Here is a 13,638-nt window from a genome sequence, read left to right as displayed (position 1 = left end):
AGGCAGTTGTCGAGGTACTACCTTTGCGCATTCGCTAAAGATTGTCGCTGAGACTTCGTCGACCATTGCCATTGTACCTTTGCAACCAGTTGGTGTATGCTACATAGTACATTTTTAAGGCCAGTTATTGATTTGCTTTCGTCATGACTACTCCGTGGCATGTTACCGCTACTTTTTCACCACCAGTTTTTGAATCGCCTTCGTGGCAAATCGCCGCTTCGCAGCCGAGGCTAGTAAATATACAATTAAGTTAATTATTTTATTAAAGGTTATACAAATAAATCATGTTAAACCAGATTATCTCTATAGCATATTAGTATAGATATTGAAGCTACATAATATTATTACCATTGATGTGCATTAAAGTAAAATGTCGTGATTTATTACTTAGATCTTAGATTGGTGCACAATATTTCCACTGTTGCAGTTTGCATTGATAGATGTTATATTATTTTGTATTCTGTGTTATGGTTCAAATGTTCGATACTCAGCACAATTAAAAAAGAAAACAGTCGTACATAATACTATTGTATTTAATAATAACATCCGCTTGAAAAGAGTTTATTTATTCAAATTGTTTGGAATTTAGAATTGCATTATTTTCATTATTTAATAATTGGCAAATATTGTAATACCTATTAAAATGTTAAATATTTAATCAAATATAGATGAGTGTATTTTATTTAAAATTATTAGGTACTAATCGATTGTGTATCTACTATTATGTTTACATAATATCTGCAGGAATTATGATTGTATTTATTATTTTGTTTAGAGTTGTAAAGTTATTTCATAGTTTTAAATATTAATATAATATATTATATTGTGGGGTGATATTATTTTATTTTAAGATATTACAATAACGTATAATATATTATAAATTTATATACTTATCAATACTGAATAATATCTTTAAATTTAAATCAATAATAAATCATTACGATCAGAAAATAATGTTAAGAAATTCTTGGTTAATCGGATAACATATGTAAGTTTTTTTTAAGTATTTATAAAAAAGAAACAAAAATAACACACTACAAAAATACACACAAAAAAATCACGTCGTTGTAAATTCAAAGCATTTATCGCTCCGCTTAGAATTTAATAAGCGGAAAAGTAATTTTAAAGTAAAGATTAAATTATTATGACGAGTTCAAATATTGTTTTTCAAAAGTGATATCGAATTACTATGATATATAATATGTTACAATTGACATAAGATGGGGTATATTTTAGTAGAAAACACTGTTGCGATCGAATTTGCTTGTCGTGTGAGATATGAACAAGTTAAAAAATCAATGAGTTTGAGTATATAATGTATACAGTTTGCACGTTTTTTTTTAAGTTTAAAGGCTAAATTTTATTATTCTCAATTAATTTCCATTTAATGACTCGTGAACTTTTAACGCATATTATGAATATAAAATTTGAATATTACATTATACAATTTATATTTCATTAGCACATTAACAATTTTAGACATTCAGTGTGAGACAATAAAATTAGTGTTTATACTTAAATATAGTTTTTGGGAGACGTGAGTATGAACACCGTTTGAACCTAAACATTTTTGTTCTCTAAAACAAGATAAATAAATAATATTAGAGACATTGAATAATATCCAATAAATCTGGCAATGAGAAGATACTCTTTTGGTTTCTTTTAGAAACTCACTGCCCCCGTCAACCACGTCACGACATTTAATAATATTAGTGTTAGCAAGTTAATCCGTTCGAAGTGCCAAACATTATAAAACCACTACATCGGAAGGGATAGTTCAGAATATAAATTCTAAATAATTCATAAAATATCATAATTCCTACAAGGTTACAAGTCTACGATCAAGGTAGGACTAGACCACCTTGGCTATATAAACACAGTAAACTATTGTAGACTACAGGAAATAGTGTTATGTGGTACTCGGGGAATTCAATACCGACCGTTTTTAAGAAGTTTAAAATAGTACATTTTCACATTGTGTACGTGTGAGTTGTGTAAATGTGTTTGTAGTAAATCATCATTACTGTGCGAGGCTGAAAATATTACTGCTACACGTTTTTGCGTACGTACACACATCGCACATGTATCGACAATTTAAGTTACACTTTTCACTAATAATACCTAAGTATAAAGCCAATATAAAGCGTTTAATTTTGTCCAACGTACGTATTATTTGAAATTTTCAGTCATTATTGGTACACTTTTATAATTTTTATTCCAATAAATGTTTAAAAATTCTTCAAAACGTATATTTTCAATTCAAATTTCAAAATGAAGTAGACAATAGCTGTCAACGTTTGAAAATAAAACTAAACGATTAATGAATTAACTTTATACCTATTTTATTGTAATATGTTTTCAAATTTCTTATTACAGTAATAGTTTTATTGGTACGATGTGCAAAGTACATTAATAGAAGATTTATAGGAGATGCAGTCAGAATAATCAACCTGCAATCCTAAAGATTATAATGTCAGCCCAGTATGCTTTTAAAAATGTACTTTATTTTTTTTTAAATATTTATAAAAAATACTGTATTGTACTATTATATTCGATATTTTTCACGGTATAGAAAATCATATATTGTATGTTTTTAAAAATAATGATTAACCCTCTCAAGTCCGAATTTATAATTTTTTATTCAATTTTTTTTTTTTTTGCTCTAACCTTACGTATAATAGCTATATTAAGGGAAATTTTATTAAAATATATAAATATTTTTTAAATACATCTTCCTTAAAAATGGCTGACGTATAAATTTAATGAATCATTGGGCATCCAAAAATAGTAAATAATAATTTTGCAATATTGCCCCTTACAAATAGGCAACTTCTATTGAAGATTTTTAAAATATTTATCATTGGGCGTTTATGTAACAAAACACATAACAACGATATCATTCATATAATATGCCTAATGTCTGATGATGCCTACTATGAATTTATTTTTACTACAGTATTTAAAAAAATAATTTATTACATTTTAAGTTAACTTAAATGATATAATATGGTATAAATATATATTATTATAATAATAAAATACCTACTAATAATATAATAAATACAATATTTTCATACAAAAATATAAAATTATATAAATCTACAGTAATTATACTAAAAGGCTAAAAGTATAATAAATTACTTTAATAGCTATATATTAAATAAACATATGACTTGGTAATATAATAGGCTGATAAACTCCGTTCAGAATCGTTTTTCGTAAACAATGATATTATATCATTGAATTCAAATTTAACACTTAAATTACATCAGACTTCTGTCCATTTAACTACCTTTTTTAATTACAACCATACATTTTATATCATATTATCGTATCGTTTTGACATTTTTTTATCATATTTCAAAGTAGAATGGTTTTTTCGAGGATTTCAATTTATAAAAATGTAATATCGAACCAATAAATTAATAAATATTATAATAAATCGTTTATTTATGGAAATGTAACTTATCACAATATTTAAAAAATTGACTTCATTTTATAAAAATGGCTATAAACAGGTCATTTACTTTAAAAGGTGTCAAATGCATAGTATGTACCTATTTCATTGAATGGGGACCTATCGATTCCGCCAATGTAGCATCGATTCCGCCAGTATCGACTCCGCCAGTTCAGGTAGTCTAAAAAACAACCTATCGATTCCGCCACCTACCAATTTTTACCTCGACCTGGCAACTGCTGCTGTCAATCTGTTTCTGTTATAATAATAATAATAATATATCTAAAAAATAATTCAATAATTAATTTTAATATTAAAAATAAATTAATAATCAGTATAATAATTAATCAATACAATATTTATATAAAATAATACAATAATTCATTTAAATATTAAAAATAAATTAATAATCATTATCAAATAATACAATACAGTTAAATAAATAAAATGTTACAATAATAATAATATAGGTATCAACAAAATAGTTCAACAATTAATTTAATTAATTCAGTCAAATATAGTTTTAAGTTATACAATATTTTTTATAGTATGATGATGCCAAACTAATGCAATGTGAATTAATATATACATATTTATAAAATATTTATATAAAATAATACAATTTAGTTAAATAAATAAAATGTTAAAAAATAAAAATAATATAGGTATCTCGCATCATTATGAGTATACAAGTTAGATTATCATCAATTAGCGATAACATTTTTATACAGGTATATATATTTATAATATAGCTATGTAAGTAAAATGTTCAGGAAGATTATTTTTTCCCTGGCGGAATCGATAGGTCGTTTTTAGACTACCTGCACTGGCGGAATCGATGCTGGCGGAATCGATAAACCTTATACCCAAGTATTAAAAGGTCTGGCGGAATCGATGAAACCCCTCATTGAATATGGAAATTAAAACACTTATAGTGTATTTGTGAATAGTTGATTTCTAAAAAGTATTACATTTTGGATTAAACTTCTTTCATAAACAATCAAATCATACTAAATTGATGCTTGTTTAGATTATATAATTACTGTCAATAATAGTCAATATTTTTACTATACTACTATAGCGTTTGTTTAGATTTTATTCCGCAGTGAATAGAAATTAAAAATGTCTTCTTAATATTACTATTATGTTATGCTCAACAATTATTAATAATAAATTGTACAGCATCTGATTTACCCGAGTTACGTCCGAGGTTGTAATGAGGTCGCTAGCTGTGAGTTTCACGAGTGGTTTGTACAATAATTATAACAGAATCCCGTTCATTTATATTCAATGTGTAAAATTAAACAAACTTAACACTGGTTTTTACTTTATAAGCGCGGTGACATTGTGACATTAATTATAACGACTATTATAAATGTTTCTAATTATAAAAATTGTATAGTTAATTTTAATCTCCTAGCAGATATATGTTTTTACTATTTTTATAATAAAAGTAATTTACACATTTATTTTATTTTATTCGAAGGACATTTTAGGACCACATAATTTTAAAACTGGTTCTACGTACGTTGCACTCAAACCACCCATTCAAAAAAAAAATGTATAAAATATATTGTATATATATATTATTTTTACTGATAATTAGAACGATATTAGTATACATTTTTATTATCAATTACAAAATTTACACGAAATCATGAAAATAGGGTTTTTAGAAATTGTATATAAGAATAATAACTTTGATTCATGTTCATGTTTTCATGAATTGGCCATTAGTGCCAAATTTAATTGACACACGTTCACCCTCATAAAGTTAGCAGCACAAGTGAATGGAACCTACCTACAATAAACGCATATTTTAAAAATATCCAACAAATATGTGGATAACTTGTTGAATATTTTTGAAATATGTAATTCCCGATTTTGATGAATTTTATTTCTCCAGGTAAATAACTTTATTTTTCTCAGATACGACATAATATGCAATTTCTAAAAAAACCATTTCCTTTGAAATAAAATTGTATGTATTTCAGCAATATAGTCGTATAAAGTTTTTATGTTAAATGATGGCAATACAAACATATTAAAGATATTTTTTATGGTTTGGCGATACTGGAAAAATGTTTGGCTAGCACCAAGCATTGCGTTTTGAGATTTAAAGACAATTATTTCATATTGATAATAATATAAAATTGGTCATGTGAACTTATGCTAATTGTATGCTAAGAACATGATAGACAAAAAAAAAACACATATCATTGTAAAATCAATACATTCATCTCTCCGCTCAGAATTTAAAAGTACAAGGGTGAGATAAGACACTAATAATAATACCCAAGTTCATCTGATTCTCATTTGTCTATTCATATGAGGTTTGTTGTAGTGCTATGGGTTAATTATTATGACTTAAAATAATATGTTTGATAAACTATTTTCACAATTACATTAGGGTTGATAAATCATCCGTTAAAAATAGTTACACGCCTATTATAATATTTTAGTTGAATAATCTAAAAACTAGTTGGTTTGTTGAGAAAATAGTTCTGCTCGGCGGACGAAAGCTCGTCGTTTCTCTCCACTAGAATACGAAATGGCTAGGCCCACCTACTTACCATCACTTGTTCTCGAGTGGGGAAAAGTTTACAGTGTCACGTTTCATTGTAAGATTGTGGTCCATAATCTTGTGTTCGACCACATTTCCTGTAGCACTCCCATTCATTATGTATATCAAATAGTTTTAGTCGTGGAGAGGGGATTTTTGATGGAAGAACGCCCGTAATTTCCGACAGTCGTATAAGTAGTACTATTCTCTCAGTGAACAAACTATACTGGATATAATAGTATTTTGTGTATTAAATATGTGCCATAGTTCAGCAAGACTGAGTGATGGAATTAACTCGCGTAATTAAAATCTAAGAATATTTAGGTGCACTATATTTTATATCTTTAATGAATATTATTATTAAATATCGAATTTAAGAGTAAGTAAATAAAATATGTGATCCGTATCATAAATTTTAAATTTTTTTATTGAGATTTGGGATAAAAATAACAGTATACCTATCTGTGTACTATTATAAAATATATAATTTAACATTTGATTGCAACGGAATATTTTGTATCGTCGAAAAAATCAGATAATTGTATGATATCAACCAACTACACAGTATATTATATCATAATAATAATTTATAATATAGATACAAGTTGATTTAACAAGCATGCTCACTGCAATTTTTATTTTTAATTATCATTTATTCAAATTCAGATTTTTTTAAATTGTATATGTTTTTAAAGACTACTTATGTCTTATACGCTTACTTTACTTACTTATTATATCAAATTTAAAATTGTATTATTCAACCTATCAACTGTGATGTATTAAGTCTTAATAACTTTGTGGTTTCATTTGAAAAAAATACATGTAGGTATATCGCTACAGGAAACTTTATAAATTGTATATCATATTAGGTTTTTAAAAATATACAAAAATTATAAATATTGGTGTTTAAATAAATGCATAATTATAATTAAAGGAAATAAGAGGGAAGATATAACAGGTAACCACTAACCACTCTGCTGTACTACCACTAACCGCTCATCTGCTGTAGATGTCGAGTATACCTCCTGTTCTCGCGTAATAATTGAGTAGGTCATTGTAATTTGTAATGGATTTGTTAAGAAGTTTACACGTGACCAATTTTTTAGCTAAAAACATGCCTTACAAGGAAAACTTTTACGCCTCGTAGAGTGATTTGATTTTGATAGTTTTAATTTAATTTTTACTTTTATAAAAAAAAAACAAAACAAAGATTTTTTACAAGGCTCAGTGGATTTCGATTTCCAATTCTATTTGTAAATTAAATATCAAATAATACGATTTTGAATATTTTATCTAATCGATTTTAACTCGTTATTTTTTTTTTTTTTAAAGCTACGTTATAAATAAACGACATTTAATGCACTCTGTATAATATAGTCTTTTAAAAAAATAAATAAATATGAAATCAGTCCACTCTACGAGGAGTTTTTCCTGAAAAGCATGTTTTGAAAAAAAAAATCATGCTTTTCATTTTCTATCGGTAGTGCCGTTGACATGATGGTTATATGCGTAGTAGTTCAGTAAACTAACACATTCACACTAATTATTATTTACGGCTAAGGCTGTGGACGGTGGCAACTAAATTGCCTTTTAGCCCCTTATTAAATTTACGTGAGCAGGACCAATTTGAATTCAATGATCATTATTTTCATATAAAAATCGATTCTGAGTGAAGACGGTCTAATATATTATTAAATTAAAATAATTAAATAGACATATCATAATAAGTTTAAAATATCTGTATCGCTCCTCTCAGTAACTTAAATTCTAGGGATGAGTATGTTAGGCAAATCACTCCATAAAATATTATACATTATATTATATAATATATAAATTTATCATATAATTTTAATTCTATGCAAGAATAATTCGATATATTGTAATAACTTACTATAAGGTATAATATGGCGGAAAATACTCCCGTGACATGTTTAACGAGCTGGAAATTCGAAAACTCGAATGCAATAAATCATTAAACAATATACGATCTTATATTATATAATATTATAACAAATAATAATAATTAATAATTAATAATTAAAATAATTTATATTTTTGTTAAAATTGTATATCAATGCAATAGTGCAATACTGAGATTTGCCATTTGTCAACAATATCGTTACATATTATTTAAATATATTATAAGGTCTGTAACAATAACAAAATACATATATATATATATATATGTATAACATTTTATTATAGTATAGAAATCTTGAAATTAGATTTCCTGTTAACCATAATACCTACTATAGTTTATAAACTTAATTCTTCGCGCACGAAGTTGCTAACAATAATAATATAATAGTAATCATATTGTGTTTGTAATTTATAATACATACAATAACGATGGAATTTTCTTAATCCTTTTGTTTTATACGAATAAAGGTACACTGTATAAAATGATTTTTTTTATAATTAACCAGTTTGTGTGTTAACATTTTTTAAATAATTATTTTTTAAATACTTAAGAACATATTTATATACTATTATAAGACTTTAATTTGTTTTTCTATGGTTATTAGTATTTGTTTTATAAAATATCAAACATACATTTTCCTTATTTTTTCCATATGCTATCAACTGCAGGTTCACGGATAACAATAAAATAATTACACTGTATTGTGGTCAAAAATGTATTAAAATATAAAACTTATTAAAATTATAATTGTAATAAATATATTTCTAAAACGGACTGTGCTCAATAATAGTTTTTGTAATTAATACATTTGTTGGACATAAAGCTGTTAAAAAATAAAAGATTAATAAAATAACATTAACAATAATAACAACAACAAAAACAATACTAACAATAATAATAATAATAAAAAAAACAAGGCTATTGAACGATTGAGAACGTTAAACCTTTTTTGGCCAAATGATTGAGAACACTTAAAATTAACAAAGAACTTACCTTTGACTCAAAAAAAAACCACGAAAATAATACGATTAAAAACGAATTTATGTGCAACGTTATCATATCATTTATTTGGCTAGATTCAGTAATATAAACATTAAATGAATATTCTTGAAAAAAGTCATAAATTAATAATTATAATAATCTTATACAAATATATGGGTACATACCTGTCATCCAATAAATAAAAAGATTTGGAACAATATTCATGATTATACCTAATAATTATTATGAACTTATAAAAATATGTATCTACCTAATGTAATAATATATTAATCATAAACTATGTAAAATATGGAATATAGGTATAAAAAATGTAATAAATAAGTAATAATAAATGAGTTATGGTATATCATATCGTATCGTATCTAGTATCTAAATATTAAATTTGGCAACATTGGAAAAAAAATCAAAAAAATCGAGCGTATTTTCTGCAAAAATAATAGGTACAAAATAATATTGTTGACGTTTTTTTAACCTAAATACCTTAACCAAAAAAAAAAAATCAATAATATTTGTTATATAAATTATTATAACAAATATTTATTTATTTTCCTGCAAACTTCTTGAGTTAGATGTTGGCAGTGTACTACAGCTTTAGAGCTTTGTGTTAAAATTTTTTCTGATAATGACCTGCTACAATATAGATGTAGTATGCAGTATATACATAGTACAAGTACATATTATAAATAAGTTCTCGATGTGTTCTCATATTATAATCTATTAAAATAAAACCATAGAAGTAGTCATTTATACTATTATGTTACAAATAAATAACATTTTTTAATGAAAATAAATAAAGATTATATTCTTTCATTATTTAAAAGAAAGGGCACAACTTTTAACTTATGAAGTCTGCGTATGTTTATATGGAGTACTATATAATTTATGTATATTTATAAGGTCTATGTTGCCGGCCTACAACTAGTGCTAATAAAAGGGAGAGACACCAGACACCCCAAGTTTTTTTAATTATTTTAATTAGCAAAATAGGACAGAAATCTGAAATAAGTCAGATTCTTGTATATTATAATAAATACCTACTGTATATTATTTTTGATTTTTTTGTAAATATATGGCTCGCAATACAAGTTTATTGCTTTTTATACAACTATTAATACTGTACTTTAACACTTATATTCTACTATAACTAGTCAAGTGTCAAAGTATCTAGAATTTTAAGATGAACACTAAAATGAGTAAAATGTAAAGGAAAAAATAAGTGAAATCCCAACAAGCCTTCAATCTGTGCATGCCATTTTAGCAATTACGTTTAACGTAATTATACGAGATATGAAGGCTGAACTGCTTAAACGGGAAGTATATATTATGATCATAACTTATATAAAACAAAGGTTTCTTATTTATGTACTAAGCAAAACATGATATCTTAGAAGAAAATTAAAAAATATTTATTAGTGCTTTGATACACTCTGATTTGAAATATTCTTATGTATTATGGGATATGCATACAACTAATCATAGTTACCATTTAGAGCGTTCTCAGCGTAAATACTTGTCTTTTACTAGATACATACTAAATATTACTTTCTACATGATTACTCCTCTCCCTCTGTCCTCCTTTTTTCACGCTGTTTTCTTTAGCCGATTACTTTTAGGTAAAATAGGTTTCCCTAATCTTCTTAGTACATTAATTTCATAGTTAGGTACATATTTTTCCTTTCGAAGTAACTACCCATTCGTACTATATTCCATAAAGAGATACGAACTACGTTGCCAATGAGTCTCTTACAAGGTGATATGGATTGCAAAAATATAGAAACAATTATTCTTTATTGTAAATTAAAAATATTATCTTTTGAACATTAATAAATCAATATCTTATAACTTCAAATTATGATGATTCGTGGAGATAACTGACAAAAATCTAAAAATAATAAAAGGAAAAAATATGCAATTGCATAGAAATCCGCGCTCTTCTTATAAATTATATAACATAATGTCATATCATTTTAATGTTACTATTGAGCTACCAGCCTGTATTTTTTAATAAATAATACTTACTATGTTAAATTTTAATGACAGGTCTTGCAAACTGCAACAATATTTAAGTAAATATACTACGAAAAAGACAAATTATTTGCTATCACTCAGTAAAATACATTTTATGATATTTATTACATTTATGGTAAATTTATTAATGATGGACGAGAGGAAGATATATTTATTTTTAAAGGTTCTGTCGTTCAGTGAGGCAATATATAAATGTTTGACACTGGCAAATTAACAATACAATTTTAATATTCTTTATAATAAATACAGGGTGATTCTTTAATCAAACAACACTTATTATTTTGAAATCTATTAATGTATTTGAAAATATTTTTTTTCACATAGATTTCAGGCGAAATAAAGCAAAATTAAAAAAAAAAAGTTATATTATTAATTATTTTAATTCTTTTGCAAGATAACATACATTTCAATTTAATATTCGGAAGCAAAATATATTTTGGAATATTTCGATGTATAAAAATGGAAATTCAGACTAGTGGTTTATGAATTTTAAGTATTTATAGTTTAGTTTGGCAGAGTGGTGAGGTACGGAGATCATTGCAAAATATTGGTCTACTACTCTGTTCACCAAGGTATAGGCGTACGTAGCAAGTCAACAAAATCAACAATTTACATGCAATGACCGACATTGAACTAGAATTAGGTAGGTATTCCTTGAAATCTGAATGTCGAAAAATAGATATTATTGACCACATCTGTAATTTTTTGTTTATAAAAATCAATGTTAAATTTTGGATTTGTATACAATCATTTTATCAACTTTTATTTCATATGAAATACTAAAAATGGTTAGAAATGTATTCAAAATTAACAAAAAATTGATTTTTTTATTTATTTATTGGGAAAATTGACAACATATTTATAACTTATTACTACAAACGATTCAATCAGAGAGCTTGTTCAATATTATATAATAAAACGAATTTAAAGAAGTTATTTTAATAATATACTATGCAAATTTTAAAAAAAGTCACTCATGAATAAAATAGCATCATGCCTATCTATATACCCAGAAGAATGACATTGAATATATTAATTATTATAAATAATATACTATAAACTATGAAACATTTTAAGCACTCAAATATACGTGAGGAATAACTATGAATTAATTGGAATAAAATGTTTCCTAGATGTTGGCACACGTATGTCAAAAAACAATCGAATTACTTGTTTCATCAAATGGCAAATACCTATGTCTATGACTCGTATTTGCGATAATCATAATTCATATTAATAGTATTTACTAGTTTCCATCACCACACAAGCTTGAAGTAGTAATAATATAATATCCATTATGATTTTATAAAGAATACCGATTGCAATTAAAAACATTGCCAACAGATAGTTACCTAAATGTATTGAATTTCAGTAGAGTTACGGTTTTCAAGGACCTTACTCCATAACGACTAGCTTAGGAGTCTTACATTATTGACGAATATCATATTGAAAGTTTGGCGATGAAATAAAACTGTTGTATTATATTATGTTTACGCACAAGGTTATTATTTTAAAATCACTAATTTTATTAAAAACCACTAATGTTTTTAGAAATATTATTCTTAGACAATAATTATTATGAATGCGGAGTCATTACAAAGCAATATTTAAAAAAAATTATATTTTACTAAGTACCTATTATTGTATTAAATTTTTATCGTTATCGTATTTACTATGTTTTGAATGATATAACATACATTTTTATTGTCAAATTACGAAGCAGAATAAATTCCCAATAGATAATTATAACTTAATAAAAATTGAATTTTGTACGAGTACTAATATAACCTATAACGTTATAAAACTACAAGTGTTTAAAGGTTTTATAAGTAAAGTAGAGTGTTGTGTGGCACAAGGATACCCACAAAATGTTAATCCAGTATTCTGCTAATGAAAAACATTAAAATATACGAGTATATTATAATATTATATACATATATATAACAAATTTGATTTCAGGATCACAACTCTAAATAATTACCTTATATACGAGCCGACGTAATTGCAAAGCTAAATGTAAAAAGTGAACAGCTGAGCTATCATCAAGATCAATAATCAATAAGTAATCAATAATTTTGAATAACTAACAATGTTGCGGGCGTATTTAGAAATTATACCTGTAATTAATATTATAATCGTATTAAATTTTATTTGTATCATTGAATTTTGTGATCACTGTATTAAATCTATAATGGTATAATATTTTCGAATAAAATAAGCGATCTTTATAGGTAATTACATTTGCATGGGTACTGTGTCATAATTTCCTTCTATTTATTATAACATATATATGCGTTATGAATTTATGATTAATCTTTTCTATCATTTTTATAGAAATTTTAATAATTTCCTGATGGTGTATCAACACAATTGTACTATTAATACATAACAATAAATTATAGTATAATAGATATTATATTTTTCAACAGTTGACAACAGTGTCATACAGGAGTAAAGGTTTATTAAACGTGGTTGAAGCAATATGAATAACATAGTGTAATAAATTATGACCATCGACATTGCTATTTAAAATTATAATATTATGAATTATTACTTAAGTGCAAATATTTCTTTAGTCTATTTACTTGGTTTTGTGAAAGAAATTTATTATCTTCAAGTATAATTCTTTACTGTATTAAAATTAGTCATTGAACAATTTAAATTAAG

This window comes from Rhopalosiphum padi, chromosome 2, assembly GCF_020882245.1.
Source record: "Rhopalosiphum padi isolate XX-2018 chromosome 2, ASM2088224v1, whole genome shotgun sequence".
In the NCBI taxonomy this organism is placed as follows: domain Eukaryota; kingdom Metazoa; phylum Arthropoda; class Insecta; order Hemiptera; family Aphididae; genus Rhopalosiphum; species Rhopalosiphum padi.
The sequence above is the reverse complement of the archived record's forward strand: the minus strand, read 5'-3'. Positions refer to the sequence as shown.